Genomic DNA, 20,505 nt, shown 5'->3' on the forward strand with positions numbered 1-20,505 from the left:
AGAAAATGGAAACTAACAGTCGATGCTCACTGATAATCTGTATAGGTACATTCGATTTCTCGGTTTAATCTGGAACGTAACTTAGTCAGAGTTGAGATCTAATACCAGGAACTATAATAGCAACCTTCGGACCTAGTTTTTATAAAAAAAGAAAACTAAATTTTTCAGCGACATATTTTCAAAAAAACTCTGTCTCCATCGCTCTGTAATTTTTTTGCTGCCTTTGTAATCGACACAATTTTCCCCCAATTGAAACTACAAACTCTTTAAAATTTTGACCAACCAAAGATTTTGCGAATGGTAAAAGCGTTTAAAAACAACAATAAGAGTTTGCAGAAGCAAATATATATTCCTAGTAGGAATATCTATCATACTGGTGAGTATGACAACAACCATCAGGGACTATAACTAAGCGGAGATGACTTAAGGTTTGATCTCCGTTTTTAAATTTTATCCACACAATTTTCGAAACACGCATTGTTCTTAACCACTGATTTTTTTTATAAACTTTATCTCGCATATTTAGTGAAAACTCTAGATTCTGATAGTATTTAGTAAAAGCTCTAGTAGTAAATTTCACTTAGACTATACACAAGGTATATACTTCTACACAAACACCTACTGCAACCACACGTTATTATAACATATAATTACTATAAAAAGAATGTGTATATAGAGATGCTAGTGCAACTTCGATAATTTGAGATAATTTTAAAAGCTTTAAAGTTCAGAAGTGAGTATTACAAAAACCTACACAAATAAAGTCGTTTGCGACCGCAAGAGGCCGTAAGAAAGCCATAAGTGTTGGATATACAATAAAAGCATAAACATACACATACATATATATATAATATATGCAGAAATTTAATAAATATATAAAACGGTAAAGATACCTACACATACGGGAGCAAATATGAGCATCCTTATACAACATGAGCATCCACCATTACAACATAGACAAATACATATGTATTTACATATCTGTGTTGTAATGGCAGCACAAAGAGAGTAATTAAGTCTGTCGGTGAAAACTTCATTGAAAATTGCATTTTAATTTGTTTGCTAACGGAACGGACTCTAATTATTATCCGTCTTTGAACTGTTAACTCGGCATTATTTCTTCAAGTGATTTTTTTTCTCACGCTATAACAACAACAACAAAAGATTCAGAAGGAATAAGCTAAAGAATGTGAATTATTTTTAATTTCAATGTGTATGAAAAAATTAAGGTTAGTTATAACAAGTAAGGAAGGGCTAAGTTCGGGTGTAACCGAACATTTTATACTCTCGCAATTTATTGATGTAATTTAAAAAGACAACACAATTCGACCCATATATTCGGCATAAAGTTCAATAGAATAACGAAAACCATTATAAATAGTATATGGGGACTAAGGTAATTCCTAAACCGATTTCACTCGTTTTCACCACCAATATACAATGTATCGAAGACTATACGATCACTTAATTTAATATTACTTATAATTAGGTATATAGGATCTGGGGGTAATTATGACCCGATTTTTACCATTTCAGGTACAGAGAGAAACTGTTATAAGAAAAAAATTCAGAGGGAATGAATTACATTAAAATATCTGAGGGATTTACCTATATTTTCGGTGAAAAATTAACCTTAGGCACTGAGTTCTTCATGCTTGATATCAGGGGCCTTGAAAAGTCATGGTCCGATTTTGACAATTTTTCCACAAGTGATGTCACAGCTCAAATACAGTATTTGTGTAAAGTTTTATTCCGCTAGCTTCATTGGTTCCTTATGAATACATTATAAAGTGAACGAATCAGATGGAATTCAAAATTGGGTTATATGGGAAGTAGACGTAGTTGTGAACCGATTTCGCCCATATTCCACCCGTGTCATCAGGGTGTCAAGAAAGTGTTATATACCGAATTTCATTGAAATCGGTCGAATAGTTCTTGAGATATGGTTTTTGACCCATAAGTGGGCGACGCCACGCCCATTTTCCATTTTGTAAAAAAATCTCAGTGCAGCTTTCTTCTGCAATTTCTTATGTAAAATTTGGTGTTTCTGACGTTTTTCGTTAGGGAGTTAACCCACTTTTAGTAATTTTCAACCTAACCTTTGTATGGGAGGTGGGCGTGGTTATTATCCGATTTCTTTCATTTTTGGACTGTATAAGGAAATGGCTAAAAAAAACGACTGCAGAAAGTTTGGCTTATATAGCTTTATTGGTTTGCGAGTTATATGCAAAAAACTTATTTGAGGGCGGGGTCACGTACACTTTTCCAAAAAAATTACATGCAAATGTGCCCCTCCCTAATGGGATCCTATGTTCCAAATTTCATTTTCATAACTTTATTTATGACTTAGTTATGACACTGTATAGGTTTTCGGTTTCCTCCATTTTGTGGGCGTGGCAGTGGACCGATTTTGCCCATTTTCGAAAGCAACCTCCTCAGGATGCCAAGGAACATGTGTTCCAACTTTCATTAAGATATCTTAATTTTTACTCAAGTTATCGCTTGCACGGACAGACGGACAGACGGACGGACAGACATCCGGATTTCAAATCTACTCGTCATCCTGATCATTTATGTATATATAACCCCATATCTAACTCTTATATTTCTTGGTGACACAAACAACCGTTATGTGAACAAAACTATGATACTCTGTGCAACAGGTTGCGAGAGTATAAAAACTTATGAAGGATAGGATATTAGCATTTCCATAGAATTTAATGAGTCGATTTGTCCACATTAATACTTTTCTTCTTTTTGCAGTTAATAATATCACCAGTACCCTCCCAATAGGTTTCATATTTATTTATCAATATATAAAAATCTGTGAGCCAAACAGATATTTCACTGTTCCCTAATTATTTATAGTATAAAAATTTCCCATTTAGTAGAAAATATCCTTAAAGGGAATCCACACAATCCGTTTTCAATCACATTACCCCGCAGTCGTCGTTACGCACACACTTTGTGGCTAATTGTTATGGGCCATCAAATACAAAGTGACTTCACGTATTTGAATATCTTGTTAACCTTTTAACTGACACTTAACCTTTTGTATTGACCGCATGTTAACGATATAAACACGACTTGAAGTTAACGCAACACCATGCACACGCCCGTTGACAAAAGCGAAAATAAACCGGCAAACAACACCATTATAGCTACACACTTGTCCCTTAACGACTACCAACAACAACAAACAACAATGTATGCGTCCTTAATAAAATTGAAAAAGAGCAACACACGCACACATGCCACATATCACCATTAAATGACTGCCACATACTCAAAATTAAATTTCCTGTCTGTCCATTGGGTAGTCAATAAATTTCAGAACGGTGTTGAGACTTAAAAGAAGCGTGGAGGAGAGGTGAGAAGAGGAGTAGTAGCGGTTGTATGGTTATATGGTTGTGTGCGTGACTTGAGTGAGATTGTGGCATTCCACATGGTACATAGTGTTAGCGCAACTTCATCATGTTTGCCGCCTGCGTTAAGCCTACGTCTTTGCCTGATGGCTATATTGAGCTGGGTCATTCATTTCTTCTTTTCTCTTACGGAAAAGTGCCTATAAAGCGGCATATGTTCAAAATATAACAGGAATTTTAAACGGGTTCGAGATATCTTTAGGAGCTTGGCGATTTTCGTTTTTTAGGGGGCTATACCAGTGTAACCTAAGAAAAATTACGGGATTTTCGATTTTTGAAAAATATAAAAAATAAAAAAAGATCGTAGGCCATTGTATAGTAAATATATTCAAGAATACTCAGTTTAAATTTGAAGACGATCGGTCAATGTATCGTTGAGTTATAATGTCAGCAAAATCAATTTTTTGAAAATGTCACACTGGTATAAAAAGCCCCTTAAAAGCTCACACAAGCAAACCGGGTCTAAGAAGAGTTTCGACGATTGACAGAAGGTATAAGTGCATAATATCGAATGGTAACTATTTTGTAGGCGGCAACATTAATGTAGACAAATGAATATAAATTTTTATTGAAAAAAACGAAAATTCCCGTTATTTTTTTAACACTACTCCACAGAAATATTTATATATATATATATATATGTGTGTATATGTTCATATGACACATTCTTACTTCCATCCGAAGCCCATTCATACAGCCACACATCTTCGCTCGATGTGAATCTTTAAATTTACTTCCACTACTGTTACGACTATCCGCTATACTGCTGTACATTTACTGATGTCATTAACTCTCGTTTGAGGTTTTTCCCGCCTCATAATTTCCCACTACGAGTGTGAGATTTTCCTTTTTGGTGGTCGCCACCGTAGCCGAAGTCATAGCCGCCGCTATTGCGGCTTATTCAAATGGCCTGATTCACTTACCACGCTGTTCAGTCAGTTTGACCACAGCAAGGCAAAGCAAGGCAAGGCAAGGCAAGCTGCTCTTCCACGCGCTAGCTATCTTCTACTTGAAACTCACACACACATATACACAATCTCTCTCTCTTTACATTATATTTAGTATAGTTGTACTTCCGTATACTCTTGCCTTGCCTTCTTCTCGTCATATGTTGCTTGTTATAGCAACTTGAAGTTCTTTGTTTTTGTTGTTTTCTCTGTACAGCTCATTTTTGTTGGGTGGTAACAAATTTCCTTTCTTAATCACTTTCGGCTGCTTCAGTCAGTTTTGAATCCAGTATGACGCCATGTTTTATACACACACAGTCACACCCACTATCTTATTTGTAGGTATGTGCTTGTGTTTGGTCAGTTAAAATATTATTCAACGTAATTTTAATTAAAATTTTGCCTATAAAAATTTCCTCAACGTTGAGTGTACATAATAAAAAGCAAGCAAGCACAAGAGGCACTAAAGCTACCCAATCAAAATGTTAATGATTTTTTAGTGGTCAGCTGTTAAAATTTTAGTGTCCATTTTTGTTGTTTCCTTTTTTGTAGAATTTATGGAGATCTAACCGCAGGCTTTACTACAGTTTCTGCATCGTTTCGTGACCGTCAACTAAACGATGCTCCACTGGTATACATAGTCGAAATAGTGATCACGGATTTTTGGAATTTAAAAGATGTGACCTAAATTTTTAAACTAGATTCGACTGAGCCAAGAGAATAAATAATCGTAATTTATTCAAAACATTTCATTACTCTTTTGTATTCTCATTACTTTATAAACCGCCCTCGTACTAGATCTGCTTCATTGGTAATTTTGCCTTACAAGCCTTACACATCTTTTGAAGACACTCAAATCTATTAAATTTTACTTTAAGACGCAAATAGTTTATTGCAGGAGATAGCTTCATAGAAATGGGATTTCTGCCAAGAGAATAATTTGGCTAGCCCACTGTTTTCGCAATATGTATTCTAATAATAGCATCAAAAACTACTCTCGAACAAGTAAGCAACCCCAACATTTAATGTAAATTTTAAGAAATTAATTTAATTTAATTTAATTTAATAAAAAATAATAATTCCCATACTAATAAATACTCCAAAAACGACACCATTATATAACACCCAAATCAATTTAAGCACTTTAAATAAAACCTAACCACACTCTGTGCCACACAACATACCAAAACGGCATCCCTTTTTAAGGATTAACCGTATATAATATTTAAAGCACAAATGCACACAAGTAAACATATTTTCAATAAGCCACTCAACAAATACCACACATGTCAGTTATATAGAAAGTAGAAAAGGAGGACAACAAAATGCGACGCTTGTGTGAGTGTGTGTAGTCAAAGAGACAGAAAGCGAAAGCTAACACGGCATAATCCGATGATAAGCAACTTTATGTAAAACTGAAACGATTTTTAGAATGAAATCCACTTTTTCACAAAAAAAAAAAAAATAACCTCACACTGAACAGAAAAAAAACAACAACAATAGCGAGTACACTATTAAGCCAGAAAGCAATATCTAAAAAGCAAACACATGTATAACTATTAGTTTAGGAGATGTATGTTGAAAGGTGGAGACAGATCCGCATTTAGGGTACATATGGGAAAGGTTATAGCGGTATGTATTAGTGGCGTTCTCAAACACTTAAAGTATGTGGAGAATAAATTGAATAAGTCCGGCAGGAAATAAATTGCTTTTGAACTGCTGAAGATAACATTTGGTAGATTGATTCGCTCGAGTACTTTCCAATGTCAATGTCCTTGGACCATATTGAAGATTCTAGATAGCTCCTTCATCGTTGCCTTGATCATCTAAGCATTATAAATACCTGCAGACCCTTTGCGATAGTTTTGAAACATCTGCGGGTAACAAAAACAACGAGCAAAAGTCTCTCACGGCAATCCTTTGCGGTATCACATTCGGAGGAATAGGTGTATGCTCTATAAAGTGTAGAGTTCGAATAAGAGACACTTAAGCCGAACATGTCTAAATATACTTCAATGTCAATGAAGACGATTCGGAAATGTAATTTCTCCTTCAATACCCATCTTTCGCCAGACTGAGTTTGAAGAATCTTAATAGTCATGCCTACGGCGAACCGAGCGAATTGACGATACATGAAGGACTTTTGATCCATGCTTAAGAGTTCTTGGCATCAAAAAGGGTCGTTGTCTTCAACTGTTCAAGAGGTGCGCGTAACATAGCCTGACAAATATTTTCCGAGACTCTTTGTCTTCGTTAACTGATCAGAGCATCAGTTATATTGCAACATGTTCAAGATACAATAGATGGCGCTGTTATCATAATTTTTAGAAAAGCATATAGGAAAGCCGATTCCGCAGACATTTGCTTCAAGTACTTAAATGTTTCTTCCTGGGTAGTCATACGATTAAATGTACACATATAAACAAACACACCTAACTGTCGCTTCATATGCATATCTAGGTGAAGTGGCACACATTAGTGCCCATACAAAAGACAATGAGTTTCAAGTGCTCCTCGAGCTCGCCTGTTGACATTTTGCTTGAATATTTGCGCTTAGCTGTTTGCATTTGCACTTATGCTCAGATAGTGTTTAACTCCATGTACGCTCACATACATACTCGTATATATAAATACAAGCACCTGCAAGCATCAATATAGATCGGTAGATATAACCGTACATACATACGAGTATTAGCAACTGCCGTTGTGCATATAACAGTCGTTGCGACATTTTTCGTTGATTTCGCCGTATGCAAAAACTTCCTCACCGTCACTCAATTATACGCTGCTCTCGCACGCCTAATTCATTCAACATTCGCACCTTTTTGACACCAGCCAACCTGTGCCTGTGGCTGGGCACTCGTGTTGGAAGTGCCGTGGTTGCCATTTTTGGTTTGCTGTTGCCGGCGCATAAAGTGCGAATTGATGATGCTCATGATGACTCACAATGATGGGTATGATTATAATGGAGAGGTAGACGATGATAAAAAAACACACACTTTCCTACGGTGGTTCATTAAAGCGATACACATAACGGGAGTGTATCACATTTGTGGAGTGGGCGATATAAGCAGCTAATGGAAATAATGGGATTACCATCCAACTTGTCAGCATAATTCGGATAAGTTTGGAGGATAATTTCTCTTTTTCAAGGGCAAAATTTTAGTTATTCCTTTAGTCAGTTGAATTGATAAGATTCGATTTGAGGTTGGGTAATAAGACTGGCTTGGGTAGGAAGATATTCTTATATTCCGAAATATTATCACAATATAGAGGGAAATTTTCACCAAACGTCCACACGTGAAATAAACCTTCCTACTTAATGATCTTGGAAAGATTCAGTACATGATGATGAAAATGTCGGTTCGGACTAACCGTTAATCCAAGAGCATGAGAAGTAGAATAAAACGATTGCAGTCTTGAGTTCAGTTCAAAAACGTGATCAAAATAACTAGGCTGAGACCGAATGCGGCCGAAAGCGATCATAATGCTGTGGATTCCAAACCACAAAATTACCTTGGGGAGAAAGGCCAAACAGCTTTACTATTAGGAAAGTGGGAAGCGAGTAATCTGATATGTAAGTATTCACTTTTGGGGAAGGTGTTTTGTTATACTCGTAGAGTTCCCAACAGAACACTTGGGTCCAAAATTTCATCTTTTTTTTCAGTGAATAGATGGCCTTCAGTCGATTGAATTGAAACTTACATAAAACTCGAATTGGTTGAGAATCACTGAACATAATAATGGATTATGCGCTACTGCTTTCGGTCTGGCGTTTTTTCGACTTTCCCTTCGAATCAAACTTACGATGATATCGATTTTCACCAGATATATAAATAATCACTTTGCAAAGAGAATGTAATAGTTATGACGAGATCATACAGGACTACCTATTCCGAAAATATTGTAAAGTACTTCATGGACAATATACTCATAAAGTCTGGTTTACATAGATTCCCATAATACTTACAAATTCGATCGTATTATCGAATCGAATCGGCTGTATTACCCTTAATTTTTGCTGGAATATGGTTTTTGGTCCAATGGAAATTAGTTCAGAAGAGTAACACTTACAATTTGAAGTGTTCGTGCTTTAATACTAAAGTGTAAGCTTTCTGACTAGAGCTTTCGACTTAAATATGCATGAAAGCTTTCCCTCGTTTTTGGTTTGTTAATTATTAGACCTTATAACTTTGAATAGCTCGCATTTTTTTATAAATGAGATACTTTAACTTCAAAAACTTTGGCATTCAGTCCATATGCAAAGAGACATAGTTTTCGCAAACTAACATCTCATATTTTGGTATAAAAAATTTCACATTAAATGCATCAAAAATAATTCCATTCATGAATTTTGTGACACAAAATAGAATAACTGATTATGTTCCACACCCCTCTTCGCACATAATAATTAATATACGCTCGCTTGCAACATGGACCGAAGGCAACAGCAGCAGCAGTGATTGCATTTTCGCAATGTCGACGCCTACAAGCGACTGCGATGCCGGAACAGCGTGTTGCCACTACCGTGAACAGCAAAGCTGTGACAATGCCGTGCGCTCACTGCACCAGCAGCTTGCTATTCCTTCTCTTCCTGCACACCTTTCGCCAACTAGTCATCGCTGTAATGCTCATTTACAACACGGAGGTGGATTTTAACACGTTTTTCCGTTAGTGCGACAATAAATGCTGGCAGACAATATGGCGCAGTTTCCGCCTCGTATTGTGTTTATATATATATATGTCGAAATAACGAAGCGTTGAGGTGACACACCAACACGGACAGACACTCACATGATATGAATGTGAGAGGGCTCACATGCCGTTTGACAATAGTTGTAGGAGTGTACGAAAGGATTCAAGCACATTTTGGTTGTCTATAAATATGAATGTGCATATGTATGTATGTGTCTGTGTATGCTAGCGCTCTCGGCTACAAAGTGGCCCCGGCATGTGTATTGCACCAAGTGGGCAAATGAAAAGCGCAAAGTGAGGCCACATTGTAGTGGCATGCAACGAGTGCCTCCTTTATGTTATTCCAAAGTATTCTTTTTTCCATTGTTGGTAGGGCACTTCAAGTGAGTGAATCCGCTTATCATAGTCCTCTTTGTGTGACCGTGTGTCTGTCTGTGTGTTTTGCCGTGAAAAATGAAATATTTTTAAAATTGCTGAAATTTCTTTTCGAAACGTTAAGAATGAGATTGCACGAAATAAACAGGTAAATCATCACTGATGAAATCTGTGGCTTTGTTAGGCTTCAAAAATAATAACGTAATGTTTGTGTAAATTGTTAAGAGAAGTGATTCAGAAGCTCTATGCTGTCGATGTGAAGTATTTTCCTACATCAGAGTTGCTCAGGTGGACATTGATCGGAACAATAAGGACAGATGAGCATCAAAAAAGGGCTTTTAATATGATAAACCTGATACAGGCTGGAAATATTTGTTTATGTTGAACATGAACTCCTTAGAGTTTGGATCCTTCAACACAATTTCGGTCCAATCCGATGAACAAGGAACATTATAATTCTCAAACGAACACTATATAGATCTGTACTAGTTTTCAACTATTTCATTTAACCTTATATCTATAATTATTTAGCATACCTGTACAATAATAAAAACCCCAGAATTATTTGAATAGTTACTCCATAGGGCTTACATATCATTAATCGACAGATTCAAAACTCCCACAAAAATAAATTCGAAACTCAGATATGTTGTTATATCTTAGCTTTTTAAAACAATAGCTCTATCATATTTATTTGCATATTTTCAGGCGCTGCAGCATATCGACATGTTTATTGCATAAATAACCTTGGTTAGTAGCAAATTTTAATCCTCATAAGAAAAGAAGAAACTAGAATACAACCAGAAAATAAGATTTTTTATTGTTGTTGTATTATAGCATCAAATATACATGAAAGGAAAATGCAGAATATACATGTGTATGTATATATCTACCATAATGACAAGTATGCAGCTTTATTGTGCCTACCCGCTTATTACGGATAGAAAGTATCTAAACAGCGGTTCAAAGAGCTGGAAAGATGCTGGTTAAGTATTTTTTTAATGAAAAAAAATATATATCGTAATATATGTTGGTCGCCTAAAATTATGCTAAACACATACCAAGTTACATCCTGCTCGCCTCTCTAAATAAACACAAATACACAAAAGATGAAATGAAAAAAAAAAAATGTTTACGCCTCTCTTAACTGCTTAAACTGTAATCTGCCTACAAAACAAAAAATGCGGCTTCACAGTATTCAAAGAATTTATATTTCCTTCCTTAAAGCAATTATGTCTGCATGCAAATATGCATATGCCTCACCAATTCGCCACATATTATAAATATTTCCAAAATTTCATTTCTTTTTGCACACAAAAGTTAATCTACAAGCTTTATTTACTACAACACCAGATAAATTCAACTTTAACCAAACTCACCCACCACACAGATACTTATGTATGTATTTGTTCATGAATATGCAGACACTTAAGATATTTAAGCGATTATATAGTTTTCAATAACGGAATTTTCGAAAGATTATCAAATTGCTGCAGAACTTTGTTTAAAATATGAATAAATGTATATTGGACATGAGCATGAATAAGCAATTTAATGCGTACATATGTATATGTATGTATGTCTATACTATATTACATACATTTTTATTTGAGATAGTTTTATTAGTTATGCCTGTAAGCAAATGAAACGGAAGATGCGTGTATTGTGTGCTTGTTTCAATTCAAGCGATTTCCACACACACATACCTGTGCTAGTGCCAATGAGTGCATACAAAAGTGTACAAAGTCTAATTGCTTAACTTATATAACACATAAACCCATATATCTACATATTTATACTGGAAGAAGCCTTTCTCAAGCACATAGAAGAGCTAGTGCTTGTAGAAATACGATTAATAAAATTTGGAATTTCAATTATACAGAGCAAGTGGGGAGAACTGGCAGATTAAAATATGAAATCATAGAAATATGCTTACTCACAGTCACACATATAAAGAAAGATATAAAGAAAGATTGACAATAATTGTTACAAGTAAATAACCAACTGGCTACAAAAAAATATTTTTTGGGCAAAAGCAATCAATTGTGAAAAAAACTAACTTTTTTTCTAGAAAAATCTAATTAATTGTATTTACAATTAAATTATATATTTTTATGATTTAAGAATAGGGTATATAAGAGAACAGCGCAGCGCTGATCTAAAAAATAGCTTTCAGAAAAATGTTTTTATTTAGAATATATTTCATTATTTTTAACAAATCTATTAAATAAAAATATTGTTTTATCATTATCTTTAGAAACATTTGAAATTACGACTTTTTGAACATTCTTCGGTTTCATATATCTACATATTGCAACAACATATGATATATGATGAATTTTATTCAAATAAATATTTTACACAAGTGGCAACCCTTAATTTATCATACATCTCAAATAATTTTCATTTCACTCCAATATTGTGAAATTTAGTATATTTTATTAACTTCATCATATAAATTTTTAAAATAAGAGGAAATTATTTAACTTACTTATAGTGATTCCCAACGATTATCAATTAACATTAGTTAAAAATATTATCGAATAATAAATTTTAAGTAGGTGGTAAACCTTCAGTTATGATAAATCGAAGATTTCTCAAATACTTTTCATTTGATTCCAATATTTCAAAGCTGAATTTATTATACCATTCATTATAATTATACTCATTAGACATACTTCTTAAACCTGTTTAGTTTGATACCGATATTGCATAATTTCATTTCTTTCCTGCTATTTAACTCAATATACAATTTAAAACAACTGGCTTCTGAAAATTTAATTTTATTTCATTTCACTGTTTAAATAATCAAATCGTTTCATAACCATTCGGTAATAATTGTAATTAAGGAGTATTCGAATTTATAAATAATTAAAAATATATGGTAACCCTACGCAGATTTTTTTGTTTGAAACTTTCTTAATTGAGCTCATCTATGATGTGAGTAGTGTTAATCTTAGTTTAGGGTTTTGTATTACTAAGGTTCTAGATAAAGTGCTTTTTTGATAAAATTTTGATGAGTCATCCTTTCCTACTTGAGTACATAAATAAGGTTTCAAATACTACGTCCTTTCCCTACTTCAACTTTCAATATTATTTTTCTTATATCTTAAAAGTTCATATTTATTAACATATGAAGAAAGAAAAAATAATCAAATAACATCGAACCAGAATTAAAAATAAAACTTGAAAAAATTCAAAAGAAATGTGCAAATTGAAAAAATTTTGAATTTTATAAAAAAGCTTAAAATTATTGATCATCGCCAAATAGAAGTATAAGTATCAGCATTGATCCTTTTTGGAATTATTTATTGGATTTCAATTGTTTTGTTATGGTTTTTAATTTTTTAACAAATAATTAATAAAACAATTTATTAAACTGCAATTTACGGATATTTAACTAATTTTTATTGAAAAACATACATCTAAATGAGTACTCGAATTAACGAAAAATTGGATGTAACGAACAGGCCTGACATTTAATGTGTTCGTTATTTCGGAAAACTACTGTATATATGTATGAAAGTACGAGTATATTTATATAGGTAATACTCCTGCTTTCTATCCTTTCTGAATATGTTTATACAATTTTATATAATTTAGTGGTTGCTTTGCACTTAAGTACTCATAAATTTGAAAAGCTTAGTCAACAAATACACCGGCATAAAGAAATGCGAACAAGAAAGCTGGGAAACACTCGAACGATGAACGTAAAGGGTGATTTTTTAAGAGCTTGATAACTTTTTTTGAAAAAAAAACGCATAAAATTTGCAAAATCTCATCGGTTCTTTATTTGAAACGTTAGATTGGTTCATGACATTTACTTTTTGAAGATAATTTCATTTAAATGTTGACCGCGGCTGCGTCTTAGGTGGTCCATTCGGAAAGTCCAATTTTGGGCAACTTTTTCGAGCATTTCGGCCGGAATAGCCCGAATTTCTTCGGAAATGTTGTCTTCCAAAGCTGGAATAGTTGCTGGCTTATTTCTGTAGACTTTAGACTTGACGTAGCCCCACAAAAAATAGTCTAAAGGCGTTAAATCGCATGATCTTGGTGGCCAACTTACGGGTCCATTTCTTGAGATGAATTGTTCTCCGAAGTTTTCCCTCAAAATGGCCATAGAATCGCGAGCTGTGTGGCATGTAGCGCCATCTTGTTGAAACCACATGTCAACCAAGTTCAGTTCTTCCATTTTTGGCAACAAAAAGTTTGTTAGCATCGAACGATAGCGATCGCCATTCACCGTAACGTTGCGTCCAACAGCATCTTTGAAAAAATACGGTCCAATGATTCCACCAGCGTACAAACCACACCAAACAGTGCATTTTTCGGGATGCATGGGCAGTTCTTGAACGGCTTCTGGTTGCTCTTCACCCCAAATGCGGCAATTTTGCTTATTTACGTAGCCATTCAACCAGAAATGAGCCTCATCGCTGAACAAAATTTGTCGATAAAAAAGCGGATTTTCTGCCAACTTTTCTAGGGCCCATTCACTGAAAATTGGACGTTGTGGCAGATCGTTCGGCTTCAGTTCTTGCACGAGCTGTATTTTATACGGTTTTACACCAAGATCTTTGCGTAAAATCTTCCATGTGGTCGAATAACACAAACCCAATTGCTGCGAACGGCGACGAATCGACATTTCACGGTCTTCAGCCACACTCTCAGAAACAGACGCAATATTCTCTTCTGTACGCACTGTACGCATTCGTGTGGTTGGTTTAATGTCCAATAAAGTAAACTGAGTGCGAAACTTGGTCACAATCGCATTAATTGTTTGCTCACTTGGTCGATTATGTAGACCATAAATCGGACGTAAAGCGCGAAACACATTTCGAACCGAACACTGATTTTGGTAATAAAATTCAATGATTTGCAAGCGTTGCTCGTTAGTAAGTCTATTCATGATGAAATGTCAAAGCATACTGAGCATCTTTCTCTTTGACACCATGTCTGAAATCCCACGTGATCTGTCAAATACTAATGCATGAAAATCCTAACCTCAAAAAAATCACCCGTTATCTATGTGTGTGAGTATAAAGAAGAGTATATGGAAATATAAATACATGTGAGCACATTCCTTCCACTTGCATAATTTACATATGCTTTCATGATAACTAACAGCAAACAAATTTATCGGTGAAAATACCGGCAAGCGAATCGCGAAAACTTAACTGCTTAAATGAAAGTCAACATGCCGTTGAGGCGAAGGTGAGATGAGCCAACCCCTGAATGTAGACTATACACTGAGATAAGTAAGATTTGTGCTGGCTTGCAGTTTTGCCAACGGTAACTCTAGAGGTACGACGAAGCTAAGTAAGTGCCAATGGCGTTAAATGGAGCGAGAACTTAGCGTATGGTTAGGCAACTACTAACCTATAGACAAACTCATTCACACACTGATATAGCTGAGTGGAGCAAGAATGCTGAAGACTACTTATATGAGAGTGTGTAGCTGCTTCATACATATCATATGTGTAAGTGTGTGTATATTTTTGCATTGCTTGAGTGGTTGTGCATATTTAAAACGCGTTTTACCTAAGTCAACTATAACACACATACACTTAAGTATGCCTGCTACTAAGTCGCTCAAGTTCTACTTACCTTTCAACTTCTTAAGTGCCAAGACGCAAACAAACAATCGACAAGCAAAACTTGTTAAACACATTTTCGTTGCATTGCGCCACCATTAAAATGCAAAAACACGTACGCAGACATATGTATATCTTGCTATAGAAAATTATATAAACATATGCATACACCGTCGCTGCTGTTGTTCTTGTAGCACCTGCTGTTGCCGTCTACGCAGCTTTCTGCTGAAATTCGGTTTGATTTTATTTACTTGGCTAAGGCAATTTTGCGCTGCTGTCGCTGGGCGTTTTTCTTATTTTTTTGTTGTTTTCTTATTCTTACCCTACCTTCATCTGCTTCTTAAGCAGCTTTCGCGAATATGGGTTAACGAAAATTGGAATTAAGTGAAGTGCACATGAACGCGGCAAGATATGACTACACATATGTACATATGTCTATACGCGTTTGTGTGGAGTTGGCGAAGCTAGTTGTTGTAATAAATTAAAACGGGGAAAATAGCACAGTGCGGATATTACAAGCGGGATTTTGTGGGATTGGAAAATAACTTTCTTGTTGTCTTCGAACTTTCAACAGCGTAATATTTCTCGATATTATTTGGAATATTTATGAAAGCCGGTGCTCATGCCCAGAGGTGATCTGGTGGTTTTTAATTATTACAGATTTAAATAATTTTAAAAAGTGCATCAAAAATTTTCTAGTTCACTAGAGAAAACATTGTTCTGTTAGTTTCCCATATTCTTCCATTGCAGAAACAAATAGAGATAGAGCGAGATAGTTAGGAAGTTTGAGAGGGGGACACAGATAAAAGAGAGAGATAATGAGAGTGAGAGACAGAGAGCTTCCTTTTAATCAAAATGTCCCTTTGTAATGCTTACAAACTGGGGTTATACGATGATGAGAAGTTTTAAATTTATTACAATCATTCAATCGAAGAGCCTCCGCAATTCCAATCAGTTCAAAATATTGTGTAAACTGTTAAGTAATGAACTAATGATTTCGGTTAAAACTGTGTCACACGCTAAGTTCAGAATATCAAGTAACTACAAAGAGATTAATTCCGCTTGGATCACAACAGGAACTGATTATTTTTGGATGTCAAGAAAACCGAACTACTTACTAAGCTTGCAAAACTCAATTAAAAGCCAATGATACTATCTATTATCGTACATTTAAATCGACATTTTACGCAGCACAGCCAGCCAATTACTTTAATATGCAAATTGCTTCTTGAAAGTTTATATAGTGCCTGAATCAAATTCAACTTCTTACAAAGGCAGCACCGCGGCAAGCATATGCAACTATTACCCTACTCGCACCATCTCTCACTCTTTCACTCTCACTCTTTTTTGCTACCCACTTCAACAGCCACTAACGACGAAACCATTCAACCAATGTGCTATAGCTGCATTGAAAGCGCAACATTTTTTATAGTTTCCTTCCGCGCTAGACGCTTCTCGCCACCACCATCACCAACACCAGCGCTTCCAAAACTAGTTGGACTATATTTGCAGAGAACGTATACTTCCTGCGTGCCGTTAGTTAGCTAAATCGCGCCGCTATGTCCGGTAAAATTATTCCACGTTCATTTAGTTGAACTTTGAAGAGAGAAAATAACAAAAACAAAAATTAAATATAATCAAAAATAAAATAAAAATCGGCGGCAACTGCCGCTACTTTGAAAAAAAAACGCATAAAATTTGCAAAATCTCATCGGTTCTTTATTTGAAACGTTAGATTGGTTCATGACATTTACTTTTTGAAGATAATTTCATTTAAATGTTGACCGCGGCTGCGTCTTAGGTGGTCCATTCGGAAAGTCCAATTTTGGGCAACTTTTTCGAGCATTTCGGCCGGAATAGCCCGAATTTCTTCGGAAATGTTGTCTTCCAAAGCTGGAATAGTTGCTGGCTTATTTCTGTAGACTTTAGACTTGACGTAGCCCCACAAAAAATAGTCTAAAGGCGTTAAATCGCATGATCTTGGTGGCCAACTTACGGGTCCATTTCTTGAGATGAATTGTTCTCCGAAGTTTTCCCTCAAAATGGCCATAGAATCGCGAGCTGTGTGGCATGTAGCGCCATCTTGTTGAAACCACATGTCAACCAAGTTCAGTTCTTCCATTTTTGGCAACAAAAAGTTTGTTAGCATCGAACGATAGCGATCGCCATTCACCGTAACGTTGCGTCCAACAGCATCTTTGAAAAAATACGGTCCAATGATTCCACCAGCGTACAAACCACACCAAACAGTGCATTTTTCGGGATGCATGGGCAGTTCTTGAACGGCTTCTGGTTGCTCTTCACCCCAAATGCGGCAATTTTGCTTATTTACGTAGCCATTCAACCAGAAATGAGCCTCATCGCTGAACAAAATTTGTCGATAAAAAAGCGGATTTTCTGCCAACTTTTCTAGGGCCCATTCACTGAAAATTGGACGTTGTGGCAGATCGTTCGGCTTCAGTTCTTGCACGAGCTGTATTTTATACGGTTTTACACCAAGATCTTTGCGTAAAATCTTCCATGTGGTCGAATAACACAAACCCAATTGCTGCGAACGGCGACGAATCGACATTTCACGGTCTTCAGCCACACTCTCAGAAACAGACGCAATATTCTCTTCTGTACGCACTGTACGCATTCGTGTGGTTGGTTTAATGTCCAATAAAGTAAACTGAGTGCGAAACTTGGTCACAATCGCATTAATTGTTTGCTCACTTGGTCGATTATGTAGACCATAAATCGGACGTAAAGCGCGAAACACATTTCGAACCGAACACTGATTTTGGTAATAAAATTCAATGATTTGCAAGCGTTGCTCGTTAGTAAGTCTATTCATGATGAAATGTCAAAGCATACTGAGCATCTTTCTCTTTGACACCATGTCTGAAATCCCACGTGATCTGTCAAATACTAATGCATGAAAATCCTAACCTCAAAAAAATCACCCGTTATCTATGTGTGTGAGTATAAAGAAGAGTATATGGAAATATAAATACATGTGAGCACATTCCTTCCACTTGCATAATTTACATATGCTTTCATGATAACTAACAGCAAACAAATTTATCGGTGAAAATACCGGCAAGCGAATCGCGAAAACTTAACTGCTTAAATGAAAGTCAACATGCCGTTGAGGCGAAGGTGAGATGAGCCAACCCCTGAATGTAGACTATACACTGAGATAAGTAAGATTTGTGCTGGCTTGCAGTTTTGCCAACGGTAACTCTAGAGGTACGACGAAGCTAAGTAAGTGCCAATGGCGTTAAATGGAGCGAGAACTTAGCGTATGGTTAGGCAACTACTAACCTATAGACAAACTCATTCACACACTGATATAGCTGAGTGGAGCAAGAATGCTGAAGACTACTTATATGAGAGTGTGTAGCTGCTTCATACATATCATATGTGTAAGTGTGTGTATATTTTTGCATTGCTTGAGTGGTTGTGCATATTTAAAACGCGTTTTACCTAAGTCAACTATAACACACATACACTTAAGTATGCCTGCTACTAAGTCGCTCAAGTTCTACTTACCTTTCAACTTCTTAAGTGCCAAGACGCAAACAAACAATCGACAAGCAAAACTTGTTAAACACATTTTCGTTGCATTGCGCCACCATTAAAATGCAAAAACACGTACGCAGACATATGTATATCTTGCTATAGAAAATTATATAAACATATGCATACACCGTCGCTGCTGTTGTTCTTGTAGCACCTGCTGTTGCCGTCTACGCAGCTTTCTGCTGAAATTCGGTTTGATTTTATTTACTTGGCTAAGGCAATTTTGCGCTGCTGTCGCTGGGCGTTTTTCTTATTTTTTTGTTGTTTTCTTATTCTTACCCTACCTTCATCTGCTTCTTAAGCAGCTTTCGCGAATATGGGTTAACGAAAATTGGAATTAAGTGAAGTGCACATGAACGCGGCAAGATATGACTACACATATGTACATATGTCTATACGCGTTTGTGTGGAGTTGGCGAAGCTAGTTGTTGTAATAAATTAAAACGGGGAAAATAGCACAGTGCGGATATTACAAGCGGGATTTTGTGGGATTGGAAAATAACTTTCTTGTTGTCTTCGAACTTTCAACAGCGTAATATTTCTCGATATTATTTGGAATATTTATGAAAGCCGGTGCTCATGCCCAGAGGTGATCTGGTGGTTTTTAATTATTACAGATTTAAATAATTTTAAAAAGTGCATCAAAAATTTTCTAGTTCACTAGAGAAAACATTGTTCTGTTAGTTTCCCATATTCTTCCATTGCAGAAACAAATAGAGATAGAGCGAGATAGTTAGGAAGTTTGAGAGGGGGACACAGATAAAAGAGAGAGATAATGAGAGTGAGAGACAGAGAGCTTCCTTTTAATCAAAATGTCCCTTTGTAATGCTTACAAACTGGGGTTATACGATGATGAGAAGTTTTAAATTTATTACAATCATTCAATCGAAGAGCCTCCGCAATTCCAATCAGTTCAAAATATTGTGTAAACTGTTAAGTAATGAACTAATGATTTCGGTTAAAACTGTGTCACACGCTAAGTTCAGAATATCAAGTAACTACAAAGAGATTAATTCCGCTTGGATCACAACAGGAACTGATTATTTTTGGATGTCAAGAAAACCGAACTACTTACTAAGCTTGCAAAACTCAATTAAAAGCCAATGATACTATCTATTATCGTACATTTAAATCGACATTTTACGCAGCACAGCCAGCCAATTACTTTAATATGCAAATTGCTTCTTGAAAGTTTATATAGTGCCTGAATCAAATTCAACTTCTTACAAAGGCAGCACCGCGGCAAGCATATGCAACTATTACCCTACTCGCACCATCTCTCACTCTTTCACTCTCACTCTTTTTTGCTACCCACTTCAACAGCCACTAACGACGAAACCATTCAACCAATGTGCTATAGCTGCATTGAAAGCGCAACATTTTTTATAGTTTCCTTCCGCGCTAGACGCTTCTCGCCACCACCATCACCAACACCAGCGCTTCCAAAACTAGTTGGACTATATTTGCAGAGAACGTATACTTCCTGCGTGCCGTTAGTTAGCTAAATCGCGCCGCTATGTCCGGTAAAATTATTCCACGTTCATTTAGTTGAACTTTGAAGAGAGAAAATAACAAAAACAAAAATTAAATATAATCAAAAATAAAATAAAAATCGGCGGCAACTGCCGCTACTTTACTTCGTAGGCAAATTAAAGAAAATTCATAAAAAATACAAGACGATAAAAAGTTGCGCCGAGCGAAAATTAGTTAAACAAGAAAAGCAGTGCGAGAGTGCAGCTGAAAACTGCAGTCGGCTAGGCAGGTGGGTGGATCAGTGTGATGTTTGGTTGGGGAAGCTCGAAGGCCAACGAGCGAGGCGTTGATGGCAGCTTTTATAGTTTGCGCAATGGCGACACTATTGAAAGAAAAAAATTAAAATATCTGTAAAAAATGCAGTGAAGGCAAGCA

This window comes from Zeugodacus cucurbitae, chromosome 4, assembly GCF_028554725.1.
Source record: "Zeugodacus cucurbitae isolate PBARC_wt_2022May chromosome 4, idZeuCucr1.2, whole genome shotgun sequence".
In the NCBI taxonomy this organism is placed as follows: Eukaryota; Metazoa; Arthropoda; class Insecta; order Diptera; family Tephritidae; genus Zeugodacus; species Zeugodacus cucurbitae.